Source organism: Delphinus delphis, chromosome 6, assembly GCF_949987515.2.
Source record: "Delphinus delphis chromosome 6, mDelDel1.2, whole genome shotgun sequence".
In the NCBI taxonomy this organism is placed as follows: Eukaryota; Metazoa; Chordata; class Mammalia; order Artiodactyla; family Delphinidae; genus Delphinus; species Delphinus delphis.
In genome coordinates this window covers 43,983,143-43,997,414 of record NC_082688.1, presented here as the reverse complement: position 1 = coordinate 43,997,414, position 14,272 = coordinate 43,983,143, and the positions used below count along the sequence as shown (strand labels likewise).

The window sequence follows — 14,272 nt, the reverse complement described above, 5'->3', positions numbered from 1 at the left end:
TGCTGGATTGTATGGTTAAGAGTATTGTTTAGTTTTGTAAGAAACTGCCAAGCAATCTTCCAAAGTGACTGAACCATTTTTTTTTTATTCCCACCAGCAATGAATGAGAGTTCCTGTTGATTCACATCCTCACCAACATTTGGTGGTGTCAGTGTTCTGGATTTTGGCCATTCTAATAGGTGTTTAAATCTACATTTCTCTGCTGACATATGATTTGGAACATCTTTTCATGTTCTTATTTACCTTCTGTATATCATCTTCTTCAGTGAGGTGTCTGTTAAGGTCACTGGCCCATTTTTTAATTGGGTTATTTTCTTATTGTTGAGTTTAAGAGTACTTTGTACATTTTGGATAACATTCCTTTATCTTTTGCAAATATTTTCTCCCATTCTGTGGCTTGTCCTCTCATTCTCTTGACATTGTCTTTCACAGAGCAGAAGTTTTAAATTTTAATGAGGTCTAGCTTTTCAGTTACTTCTTTCATGCATTATGTCTTCAGTGTCATATCTAAAAAGTCATCACCATACCCAAGATCATCTAGGTTTTCTCCTATGTTATCTTCTAGAAGTTTTTTTTAGTCTTGCATTTTATATTTAGGTCCATGAGCTATTTTGAGTTAATTCTTGTGGAAAGTGGAAGGTCTATGTCCAGATTCTTTTTTTTTTTTTTTGCATGTGGATGTCCACTTGCTACAGCACCATTTGTTGAAGGGACTATCTTAGGTCCATTATATTGCCTTTGCTCCTTTGTCAAAGATGTGTTGACTATACTGCCTCAATTTTTTGATGCTCAACTATGAGTAGAATTTTAGGAACTGGATTTATTCTCGTTATCCTCTATTTGAGTATATTCTGTACAACAGCCTTTCTTCTAATATTTTCTATTTTCTGGTGTTTCTTTGGTATTAAGTGGGACATCCTTAAAATTTTGTAAGTGAGAAATGATCTTCTGTCAAAATTATATTATGGTAGATGTGATCCGTTCTAACAAAGTTGGAATACTGGTATAAATACATAGGAGTAAAACATGGTGATTCATAGGAGGTCATTTGACCGATGTGCCAGAAAATAACTGGACACTGTTCTCTTCTCCTACACCCCATCCCTGATCTCCAACCACCAGCTGAGACCCCCAGCCACAAATGTAAAATATTCAAATCATTCTAGCTATCCTTACAAGGATGAATTGCCCTTTCAAGTTTGCCTAACCTATCTCTCCAGATAATGAAGAGAATCATCATCTCATTATTTTGTAGTAATCTATTTCACCACTTTTTTTTAACCAAGGTCATCTTCTGTAAACTGTTAGGAACACTGATGCCTCCTATGAATGTGGAGGCATCCATTTGTTACATATTTTATCTTCTTCAACCTTCATAACAATTCTCTGCATTCAAACTACAAATCAGATTTCAAGAATTTAGGTAACTAGAAAAAGTCATACAACTGGCAGGTAGCAGAGGTGGAATTTAACCTTTCCTCTGCCTGATTCACCTAGCTAGTATCCCTTACTTGCTATGCTGAGTTTGGTGGTGTTGAAACGTACTGGGCTTCCTTGGAAATTCTGGAAAGTTCATAAATTGAATAATCATTCTTGGATAAATGTACATTGGATCTATTTTGGCCAGGGATATCTTTTTTTTTTTAATGTGTGTGATAACAAAGGTTTTGAAGTCCATCAAAGTGGCCCATAAATATAGTAGTAAATGTCTGAACAAAGGTTTTGAAGTCCATCAAAGTGGCCCATAAATATAGTAGTAAATGTCTGAGAACTTCCCTAGCTTAATTTAGATCTTCTAAAATCTGTGAAAGCATCTTCAGTTTTGGGGTCACAAAATCTCTACTTCATAGATCCCAAGGAGAGCCCATCAGCTTATGGGCTCACAAAAGCTCAAAGTCCTCTTGCTTCAGGTAGCCCTGAGAACGAAAGGTTAAAAAAGATCTTCTCCAAAGAATTGCAAGAGAGAGTAACACTATTGTCTGAAACTGCAAAGGAGAGAACTAATCCTAGGTACTTCCCAGTGGTTCCCAAGTGTGGTTGACCCTTGAATAGCACAGGTTTGAACTGCACCAGTTTACTTATATGTGGAATTTTTTTCAGTAGTAAATACTATAGTACTACACAATTCGCGGTTGGTTGAATCTGTGATGGGGAAAGGCAGATACAGAGGAACCATGCATACAGGTGGCCAGCTATCAGTTATACGTGGATTTTCAACTGCGTGGAGGGTCAGCGCCTCTAACCCCTGCATGGTTCAGCTGTACTGAGAAGCAGATGGCAGACCTATGGGAAGTGATGACTTCATCAGAAATGGAGCAGGACCAACAATGGTGTGAGCTGTTCCCGGTGGTGTGCTGGGTGACCTTCCAACAGCTCGTGAAAGCTTACTGTTACACATTCAGGAATTCTGCAAGCATGGTAGCTTAAAACTGGCCATGATGTGAGTATTTACACCATGGAAATTGGCAAACACTAGAAATAAGAGATTTTCTTTTCAAAGAACTGATTTACCAGCACGTCATTGGCTTTTCAGTAAAGAAGTGAGCTCCCTGTTATTGAAACTGTTCAAATAGAAACTGATGATTTGCTAAAAGATGTGTTGCAGTAAGTGGAATAAGGAAACATTAGAAGGCCTCTAAAGTCTTACCCAACTAGGTTCCGCCTTGTCACTTGAATGTACTGATCACAGTGCTAAGACCAGTGAGATTTCTATTATTTGAATTTCTTTACTGGAGCTATACTGTCCAACATCCACTCCTAATCTGCTCCTTATCTGAGTCTGCAGTGTTTTGCCCTCCCCTGAGCCCTTTTTGTTTCAACTTCTAACAGAAGAGTTTCCATAGACCATAGGGCTGCTTGGTTTTGAATCCTAATTCTACTATTGACCAGCTGTTTGACCTTTGGAAGGTTAGCTAGGCTAAGTCTCATGTTCTTTAGCTGTTAAAAGCAAATGATAAAAGTACCTCTCTCCAGTAGTTGTTCTGACTCTTAAATGAAGCTAGTTCATATAAAGGGATTAGTACAATTCTTGGCCATACTGAGAATCTCCTACATGTCAGTTCTATGTCCACTTAAGAGGGTAATGATTCTATTTTTTTCCAATTTCTTAGAGCTTTTTGACTCCAAATTTTACAAAAAATTCCAAGTGTATTTTTACACTTAGCTAACTAGATATGTTTCTGAATTTGTCTATAAAACAGATTTTTAAATTTTTATTTTATTTATTTTTATTGAAGTATAGTTGACTTACAACGTTATGTTAGTTTCTGGTATACAGAATATATATAAATTATTTTTCAGATTCTTTTCGATTATAGGTTATTACAAGATATTGCATATTGTTCCCTGTGCTATGCAGTAGCACCTTGTTGTTTAGTTTACATAACGTAGTGTAGGGAGAACCTTCAAGGTGGTGGAATGGTAAGACGTGGAGATCACCTTCATCCCCACAAATACATCAAAAATACATCTACATGTGGAACAACTCCTACAGAACACCTACTGATTGCTGGCAGAAGACCTCAGACTTCCCAAAAGGCAAGAAACTCCCCACGTACCTGGGTAGAGCAAAAGAAAAAAAAAAAAAAACCACAGACAAAAGAATAGGGACAGGACCTGCACCTCTGGGAGGGAGCTGTGAAGGGGGAAAAGCTTCCACACACTAAGAAGCCCCTTCACTGGTGGAGACGGGGGGTGGCGTGGGGGAAGCTTCAGAGCCACAGAGGAGAGTGCAGCAACAGGGGTGCAGAGGGCAAAGCGGAGAGATTCCCGCACAGAGGATTGGTGTCGACCAGCACTCACCAGCCTGAGAGGCTTGTCTGCTCACCCGCTGGCCGGAGTGGGTGGGGGCTGGCAGCTGAGGCTCCGGCTTCGGAGGTCAGATCCCAGGGAGAGAACTGGGGTTAGCTGTGGGAAGACTGCCTGAAGGGGGCTAGTGCGCCACAGCTAGCCGGGACCTGCCTAAGAGGCAAGAGACCATTGTTTTTGGGTGCACAAGGAGAGGGGATTCAGAGCACCACCTTAACAAGCTCCAGAGACAGATGTGAGTCACGGCTATCAGCGCGGACACCAGAGTTGTGCATGAAACACTAACGCTGCTGCTGCAGCCACCAAGAAGCCTGTGTGAGAGCACAGGTCACTATCCACTCCCCTCTGGGAGCCTGTGCAGCACGCCACTGCCAGGGTCCCGTTATCCACAGAAAAGTTCCCTGGGAGAACACATGGTGTGCCTCAGGCTATTGCAACATCACACCAACCTCTGCCCCTGCAGGCTCACCCTGCATTCGTATCCCTCCCTCCCCCTGGCCTGAGCTACAGCCCCCTCAGGCGACCTACATGCAGAGGCCGGGCCAAATCCAAAGGTGAACCACAGGAGCTGTGTGAACAAAGAAGAGAAAGGGAAATTTCTCCCAGTAGCATCAGGAGCAGCGGATTAAATCTCCACAATCAACTTGATGTACCCTGCATCTGTGGAATACCTGAATAGACAGCAAATCATCCCAAAATTGAGATGGTGGATTTAGAAGCAACTGTAGACTTGGAGTTTTTTCCTGCATCTAATTTGTTTCTAGTTTATGTTTATCTTAATTTAGTATTTAGAGCTTATTATCATTGGTAGATTTGTTTATTGATTTGGTTGCTCCCTTCCTTTTTTTGTATATATATATATATATTTTTTCTCTTTTTGTGAATGTGTATGTGTATGCTTCTTTGTGTGATTTTGTCTGTATAGCTTTGATTTTACCATTTGTCCTAGGGTTCTGTCTGTTGCTTTTTTTTTTCCTAGTATAGTTTTAGCACTTGTAATCATTGGTGGATTTGTTTATTAGTTTGGTTGCTCTCTTCTTTCTTTTTCTTTTTCTTTATTACTTTTTTATTTTTAATAATTAAAAAAATTTATTTTAATAACTTTATTTTATTTATTTATTTATTTTTCTTTCTTTCCTTTTTTTTTCTCCCTTTTCTTCTGAGCTGTGTGGCTGAGAGGGTCTTGGTGCTCTGGCCGGATGTCAGGCCTGAGCCTCTTAGGTGGGAGAGCCGAGTTCAGGACATTGCTCCACCAGAGACCACCCAGCCCCACGTAATAGCAAATGGTGAAAGCTCTCCCAGAGATCTCCATCTCAAAGCTAAGACCCAGCTCCACACAACGACCAGCAAGCTACAATGCTGGACACACCATGGCAAACAACTAGCGAGACAGGAACACAACACTACCCATTAGCAGAGAGGCTGCCTAAAATCATAATAAGTTCACAGACACCCCAAAACACACCACCGGATGTGGTCCTGCCCACCAAAAAGACAAGATCCAGCCTCATCCACCAGAATACAGGCACCAGCCCATCCACCAGGAAGCATACACAACCCACTGAACAAAGCTTACCCACTGGCTGCAGACACCAAAAACAATGAGAACTACAAACCTACAGCCTGCAAAAAGGAGACCCCAAATGCAGTAAGTTAAGCAAAATGAGAAGACAGAGAAGTACACAGCAGCTGAAGGAGCAAAGTAAAAACCCACCCAACCAAACAAATGAAGAGGAAATAGGCAGTCTACCTGAAAAAGAATTCAGAATAATGATAGTAAGGATGATCCAAAATCTTGGAAATAGAATGAAGAAAATACAAGAAACATTTAACAGGACCTAGAAGAACTAAGGAGCAAACAACCAATGATGAACAACACAATAAATGAAATTGAAAATTCTCTAGAAGGAATCAATAGCAGAATAACTGAGGAAGAAGAACGGATAAGTGACCTGGAAGATAAAATAGTAGAAATAACTACCACAGAGCAGAATAAAGAAAAATGAATGAAAGGAATTGAGGACAGTCTCAGAGACCTCTGGGACAACATTAAACACACCAACATTTGAATTATAGGGGTCCCAAAGGAGAGAAAAAGAAAGGGACTGAGAAAATATTTGAAGAGATTATAGTTGAAAACTTCACTAATACGGGAAAGGAAATAGTCAATCAAGTCCAGGAAGTGCAGAGAGTCCCATACAGGATAAATCTAAGGAGAAACATGCCAAGACACATATCAATCAAATTATGAAAAATTAAATGCAAAGAAAAAATATTAAAAGCAGCAAGGGAAAAGCAACAACTGACATACAAGGGAATCCCCATAAGGTTAACAGCTGGTTTCTCAGCAGAAACTCTGCAAACCACAGGGTGTAGCAGAACATATTTAAAGTAATGAAAGCGAAAAACCTACAACCAAGATTACTCTACCCAGTAAGGATCTCATTCAAATTCGACAGAGAAATTAAAACCTTTACAGACAAGCAAAAGTTAAGAGAATTCAGCACCACCAAGCCATCTTTACAACAAATGCTAAAGGAACTTCTATAGGCAGGAAACACAAGAGAAGTAGAAGACCTACAATACCAAACCCAAAACAATTAAGAAAATGGTAATAGGAACATACATATCGATAAGTACCTTAAATGTAAATGGATTAAATGCTCCAACCAAAAGACATAGACTGGCTGAATGGATACAAAAGCAAGACCCACATATATGCTGTCTACAAGAGACCCACTTCAGACCTAGGGACACATACAGACTGAAAGTGAGGGGATGGAAAAAGATATTACACACAAATGGAAATCAAAAGAAAGCTGGAGTAGCACTTCTCATATCAGACAAAATAGACTTTAAAATAAACACTATTACAAGAGACAAAGAAGGACACTGCATAATGATCAAGGGATCAATCCAAGAAGAAGATATAACAATTGTAAATATTTATGCACCCAACATAGGAGCACCTCAATACATAAGGCAAATGCTAACAGCAATAAAAGGGGAACTCAGCAGTAACACGATACTAGATATCAATTACAGGAAAAAAACAGAAAAAAATACAAACACATGGAGACTAAACAGTACACTACGAAATAACCAAGAGATCACTGAGGAAATCAGAAAATACCTAGAAACAAATGACAATGAAAATACTACAACCCAAAACCTATGGGAGGCAGCAAAAGCAGTTCTAAGAGGGAAGTTTATAGCAATACAATCCTACCTCAAGAAACAAGAAAAATCTCAAATAAACAAGCTAACCTTACACCTAAAGCAATTAGAGAAAGAAGAACAGAAAAACACCAAAGTTAGCAGGAAAGAAATCATAAAGATCAGATCAGAAATAAGTAAAAAGAAATGAAGAAAACAATAGCAAAGATCAATAAAACTAAAGGCTGGTTATTTGAGAAGATAACCAAAATTGGTAAACCATTAGCCAGACTCATCAAGAAAAAAGGGAGAAGACTCAAATCAATAGAATTAGAAATTTAAAAAGGAGAAGTAACAACTGACACTGCAGAAATACAAAGGATCCTGAGATGTTACTACAAGCAACTATACGCCAATACAACAGACAACCTTGAAGAAATGGACAAATTCTTAGAAAAGCACAACCTTCCGAGACCGAACCAGGAAGAAGTAGAAAATATAAACGGACTAATCACAAGCACTGAAATTGTGACTGTGATTAAAAATCTTCCAACAGGGCTTCCTTGGTGGTGCAGTGGTTGACAGTCTGCCTGTCGATGCAGGGGACATGGGTTCGTGCCCCGGTCCGGGAAGATCCCACATGCCACAGAGCGGCTAGGCCCGTGAGCCTGTGCTCCGCAACGGGAGAGCCCACAACAGTGAGAGGCCTGTGTACCGCAAAAAAAAAAAAAAAAATCTTCCAACAAACAAAAGCCCAGGACCAGATGGCTTCACAGGCAAATTCTATCAAACATTTAGAGAAGAGCTAACACCTATCCTTCTCAAACTCTTCCAAAATATAGCAGAGGGAGGAACATTCCCAAACTCATGCTACGAGGCCACCATCACCCTGATACCAAAACCAGACAAAGATGTCACAAAGAAAGAAAGCTACAGGCCAACATCACTGATGAACAAAGATGCAAAAATTCTCAACAAAATACTAGCAAACAGAATCCAACAGCAGATAAAAAGGATCATACACCATGATCAAGTGGGGCTTATCCCAGGAATGCAAGGATTCTTCTAGGATTCTTCAATATATGCAAATCAATCAATGTGATAAACCAAATTAACAAACTGAAGGAGAAAAACCATATGATCATCTCAATAGGTGCAGGAAAAGCTTTTGACAAAATTCAACACCCACTTACAATAAAGACCTTCCAGAAAGTAGGCATAGAGGGAACTTACCTCAACATAATAAAGGCCATATTTGACAAATCCATAGCCAACATCGTTCTCAGTGGTGAAAAACTGAAACCATTTCCTCTAATATCAGGAACAAGACAAGGTTGTCCACTCTCACCACTGTTATTCAACATAGTGTTGGAAGTTTTAGCCACAGCAATCAGAGAAGAAAAAGAAATAAATGGAATCTGAATCAGAAAAGAAGTAGTAAAGCTGTCACTGTTTGCAGATGACATGGTACTATACATAGAGAATCCTAAAGATGCTACCAGAAAACTACTAGAGCTAATAAACAAATCTGGTAAAGTAGCAGGATACAAAATTAATGCACAGAAATCTCTTGTATTCCTATCCACTAATGATGAAAAATCTGAAAGAGAAACTAAGGAAACACTACTATTTACCACTGCAACAAAATGAATAAAATACCTGGAATATACCTACTTAAGGAGACAAAAGACCTGTATGCAGAAAACTATTAGACACTGATGAAAGAAATTAAAGATGATACAAACAGATGGAAAGATATACCATATTCTTGGATTGGAAGATTCAACATTGTGAAAATGACTATACTACCCAAAGCAATCTACATATTCAATGCAATCCCTATCAAATTACCAATGGCATTTTTCACAGAAGTAGAACAAAAATTTCACAATTTGTAATGGAAACTGAATCGATCCCGAATAGCCAAAGTGATCTTGAGAAAGAAAAACGGAGCTGGAGGAATCAGGCTCCCTGACTTCAGACTATACTACAAAGCTACAGTAATCAAGACAGTATGGTACTAGCACAAAACCAGAAATATAGATAAATGGAACACGATAGAAAGTCCAGCGATAAACCCACGCACATATGGTTACCTTATCTTTGATAAAGGAGGCAAGAATTTAAAATGGAGAAAAACAGCCTCTTCCATAAGTGGTGCTGGGAAAACTGGACAGCTACATTTAAAAGAATGAAATTAGGGACTTCCTTGGTGGCACAGTGGTTAAGAATCCACCTGCCAGTGCAGAGGACATGGGTTCAAGCCCTCATCCAGGAAGATCCCACATGCTACGGAGCAACTAAGCCCTTGCGCCACAGCTACTGAGCCAGTGCTTCTAAGCCCGTGCTCCACAACAAGAGAAGCCACCGCGATGAGAAGCCCATGCACCGCAACAAAGTGTAGCCCCCACTCTTCACAACTAGAGAAAGCCTGCACGCATCAATGAACACCCAGCACAGCCAGAAGTAAATAAATAAATAAATGTATTTTAAAAAATGAATGAAATTAGAACACTCCCTAACACCATAGCCAAAAATAAACTCGAAATGGATTAAAGATCTCAGTGTGAGGCAAGACACTATAAAACCCTTAGAGGAAAACATAGGCAGAACACTCTATGACATAAATCACAGCAAGATCCTTTCTGGCCCACCTCCTAGAGGAATGGAAATAAAAACAAAAATAAACAAATGGGACCTAATGAAACTTAAAAGCTTTTGCACAGAAAAGGAAACCATAAACAAGACGAAAAGACAACCATCAGAATGGGAGAAAATATTTGCAGATGAAGCAACTGACAAAGGATTAATCTCCAAAGTATACAAGCAGCTCATGCAGCTCAATATCAAGAAAACAAACAATCCAAAAATGGTTAGAATACCTAAGTAGGCATTCCTCCAAAGAAGATATACAGATTGCCAACAAACATATGAAAGGATGCTCAACATGGCTAATCATTAGAGAAATGCAAATCAAAACTACAATGAGGTATCACCTTACAGCAGTCAGAGTGGCCATCATCAAAAAATCTACAAATGCTGGAGCGGGTGTGGAGAAAAGGGAACCCTCTTGCACTGTTGGTGGGAATGTAAATTGATACAGCCACTATGGAGAACAGTATGGTGGTTCCTTAAAAAACTAAAAGTACAACTACCATATAACCCTGCAATCCCACTACTGGGCATATAACCCTGAGAAAACCGTAATTCAGAAAGAGTCATGTACCACCACGTACATTGCAGCTCTATTTACAATAGCCAGGACATGGAAGCAACCTAAGTGTCCATCTACAGATGAATGGATAAAGATGTGGCACATACATACAATGGAATATCTCAGCCATGAAAAGAAATGAAATTGAGTTATTTGTAGTGAGTTGGATGAACCTAGAGACTGTCATACAGAGTGAAGTCAGAAAAAGAAATACCGTATGCTAACAGATATGTATGGAATCTAAAACAAAACAAAAAAAGGTTCTGAAGAACCTAGGGGCAGGACAGGAATAAAGACGCAGATGTAGAGAATGCACTTGAGGACCCGGGGAGGGGGAAGGGTAAGCTGGGACGAAGTGAGAGAGTGGCATGAACATATATACACTACCAAATGTAAAATAGATAGCTAGTGGGAAGCAGCTGCATAGCACAGGGAGATCAGTTCCATGCTTTGTGTCCAACTAGAGGGGTCTCATAGGGGAGGTGGAAGGGAGATGCAAGAGGGAGGAGATATGGGAATGTAGCTGTATATATAGCTGATTCACTTAGTTAAACAGCAGCAACTAACACACCATTGTAAAGCAGTTATACTCCAATAAAGATGTTTAAAAAAAAGAGAAGTGTGTATCTGTTAATCCCAAGCTCCTAATTTATCCCTGTCCTGCCTCCCCCCTTTAGTAACCGTAAGTTTGTTTTCTATGTCTTTGAGACTGTTTCTTAAAACAGATTTTTTGTGTATTTAATTCTGCTTTCTTATTAATGTTGTAGAGTCAGAGATGCAGTCTTATGAACCACTTTATCAATGGAAATGAGCAACAGATGTTTTCAATGTTAGCAGACTATTGGCAGCATATAAATTGGCAGTTCATTGGAGACCTTAAGAACCTGGAAAAGTTTAAAAATAATGACACTGAGGGTTCCGACCCACCCCCTAGTCTGAAGAAAATGGTGGTGAGAGCATAACAAAGGTGTTTATTTTGGGTATAAACTGTTCTTTCATTTAGCAAACATTGTGATATGTTTATAAAGACACAAGAGAAGTAGACACACCCAGAGTGGTTTATAAGCAAAAGAGCTCATAACCCTGGTATGGAAGAGGCCTTTTCTAGAACTCACAGGATAATCTCTCTAAAATTTCATTCCTGAAAAGAATAAAAGTTTTTATTGATAAGGAAATGAGAGACCTAGGTAGTAACCATTGTTTCTGTAGATATTTGCTCTTTTGTGTCCTTTCTAAATAGGTTGTCATCTGTGCCTAGACCATTATTGAAATACAGGACATTATTCAGAGCTGAAGGTGCCTATATTTACTCTAAATGTTTGTCTTACATATACAGTGCACGTATGTGGTTTTCATCAGCTTTAAGTATGCCGGAAATTTCTGACTGGCCCCTTTTGTGAATACCAGCCTCGGGACTATATGGGGTAACACAATTCCAGAAACTAGTCTTCAGAGATCTGTGCCAGAGCAAGAATTAACATGGAGGCTGAGGATGAGGAAATCATGGCTAATACGTGTTCCTTCTGCCTTTGGGTAATGCTGTAACATAGATTGCCGTCAAGTAAATAGAGCCCAGTTTAAAGAGCATTTTGATCAGGCAGTGAAGGAAATGACTAATTCCTTTTCATTTGGGCTGCACTGACTGGCATCAGTATTTTCTGTAGTTTTTGCTCTTTGGTTGCCTTGAGCTTATGAAACAAGTCTGGACTACTTGAAATGGGTATTAAAAATCTAAAGATAGGGTCCTCGTTTAAGGGTCCACTGATCTTATTACTCATTTTCCAGAAACACCCCTGGCTCTGATCATCTTTTTTTTTTTTTCTTTGACGTTTTAGCTACCTGATATATTAGATTATCCAAATGAAAGTATCAATTCGATATTTCCCCTCCTTCCCCTTCTACCAATACCATGTTGGCAGATGGAAAGAAAAAAAGTGGTGCAAAAATATTTAATGGTGAAGTCAGATTCAACAGAAGCAGAGGTGGAAGAAAGAAACCTAACTGCTCCACTTTGAACACACATGTTTTCCATACACGGTGGGTTTTCTTCAGCTTTCATAATTACAATTTCAGGCAGCATCCCTCCACTCCAGGACAGTTATCCATGTGTGGGTGACCCATTTCCTGTGCATTTCCTTCCTCCCACCCACCTCTTGGCCACATTAATGCTACTTTGTGTCACAAACGATACCACAGGTGGCCAGAGCAGGTTTTGAAAAAGAAAAAAATGAAATGGAAACCTGTGAGGGTTGCTTTGTGTTAAATTAAAATATTTGGTGAGGAGAGGCCCAAACTCTTGGCTAGAATGAGACTTCCGAAAAACATGGGCATTTTGTAAATCTACACTGTTTCTTTCATGATCTGTTAACCAAGCATTAGCTGGTTAGATATCTCTGACGAGGTTGGAGGAGCAAGCATTTGGCAGATGTGAACTTGGATGTAAAGTGGAGAATATGCCCTCCCTTCTGGTGTGTAATCGATAAGCCAATGTTGACTGAAATCCTAGATCAGACTTGGTTTAATGCATAGTCTTCTAGAGGCTTACAAAGGAGACAGAATTCACACACAAGATTCAACACTCAACCACAGTTCAGCAGAATTCAGTAAGTTGGGGTTGGACTGTGTAAAACAGAATGTGTGTTGGGTGTGTGGTGTGGTGTGTGGTGTGTGTGTGTGTGTGTGTCTGTCTCTCTTCATTCCTAAGTTCAGGGAAGGGGAAGAGCTAGCCAAGTGGGAGGCAGTAGGTCCTGAGCTGTGCTCCAAAAACTGGGGAGAGAGGGGAGAGTGGAATTGGATCAGTGTAGTAATAGATGGTGGTGCAGGGCCTCAAGTGCCAGAAAGAAGTCAAGAAAGTGACAGAAAGTTACAAATGTTCATAAAATATATAAGCCCCTATTTTCAATGAAATTGATATTATCTGTGATGAAAACTGGGTACACCATTTGTTAGAATGAATCCATAAAACTACTCAAGTGTGTTTATGATGTTCGACAAAGGTATTAGAGGTATCTGCCACTAGTTAGCATTTGATTTTGAGGGGTAAAGTTTGGAAAGAGGTGAGCTTCCATTTCGGTTGTACTTAAAATAAAAGTCAAGTCATGGCTGCAAAGCCTGGGATGACCTGACCTCTGTTGCCCGTTCTGATCTGCTACCTTTTATGCCATTTTCCTGCTCATCCACTAAGCTTCAGCTAGACCCCATCTTCTTTCTCTTTCTTCAGTGCACAAATCTGTTTCTCACCTTATGGTCATTGCATTTGCTGTGTCCTCTACCACGACAAGGTCTGAGCTCTTGGGCAAGCCAGCTCTTTCTCATCAGTCATATCTCAACTCACAATTCACTTTCTCAGAAACTGGGATCTTTTCTGTCCATCCCCCCGCAGAGAGGTGTGTACTCAAACAGCTCAGCATTGACCGCCATATTACCCTCTTTAATTCCTTTAAGACATAAGGAGTGTTCTGAATCGTCTTCCTTGTTTTCTTTATCATCTGTGTTTCCCCTTTAGAGAGGTCATGAGGACAGGGACCTCATCTTGCATGTTCACTGCCATATACCCCAGCATGTAGTAAGTGCTCAATAAAGTATGTGTTAGATGAGTCAGTGGCAGTGGGGTCTCCATTATGCTTAGAGCATACAGATCTCATGTTCTCTTGCCCTCTTGAAGTGCTGAACTGTTACAAAGCAGGAGGGAGATAGTGAATGTTGTGGACCACTGCGTTGCCATGGCAGTAGGCTACGGCACATCCCTTTTCCTTTGTTCCTCTGCTGAGCCTTAAGAACCTGGAAAACACCACTCAGAGGGATATTTCATAGAGATGGACTTTGAAGGGGTAATTGTGTGGGTTGGACGAATGCTAGTCAATTATATCGGGAAGAACTGCTGGTTTACTTTATTTATCGATGTGTTTGTAGGTTGTAGCCATTGTGGAATGAAATCACTACACCTAATGAGCTAAGATTCGATGCCTCTTCAGCCTGCCCTTCGAAGCCCTCACACACATTTTCCTGTGCCTGTCCCCTGTCTGGACCCTGCACTCTTCTCTCCCTTCTCAAAGTAGCACTGAATAAGTCTGTTGGCTCCCTACAAATTATGAG

General features: G+C 40.0%; 1 protein-coding gene across 4 annotated transcripts in view; it reads left to right on the top strand.

Annotated features, from left to right (window-relative positions):
* LOC132427286 (proprotein convertase subtilisin/kexin type 5) overlaps positions 1-14,272 on the top strand; it is a 405,656-nt gene that overhangs the window by 105,614 nt on the left and 285,770 nt on the right. The gene's annotated exons all lie outside the window — the stretch shown is intronic.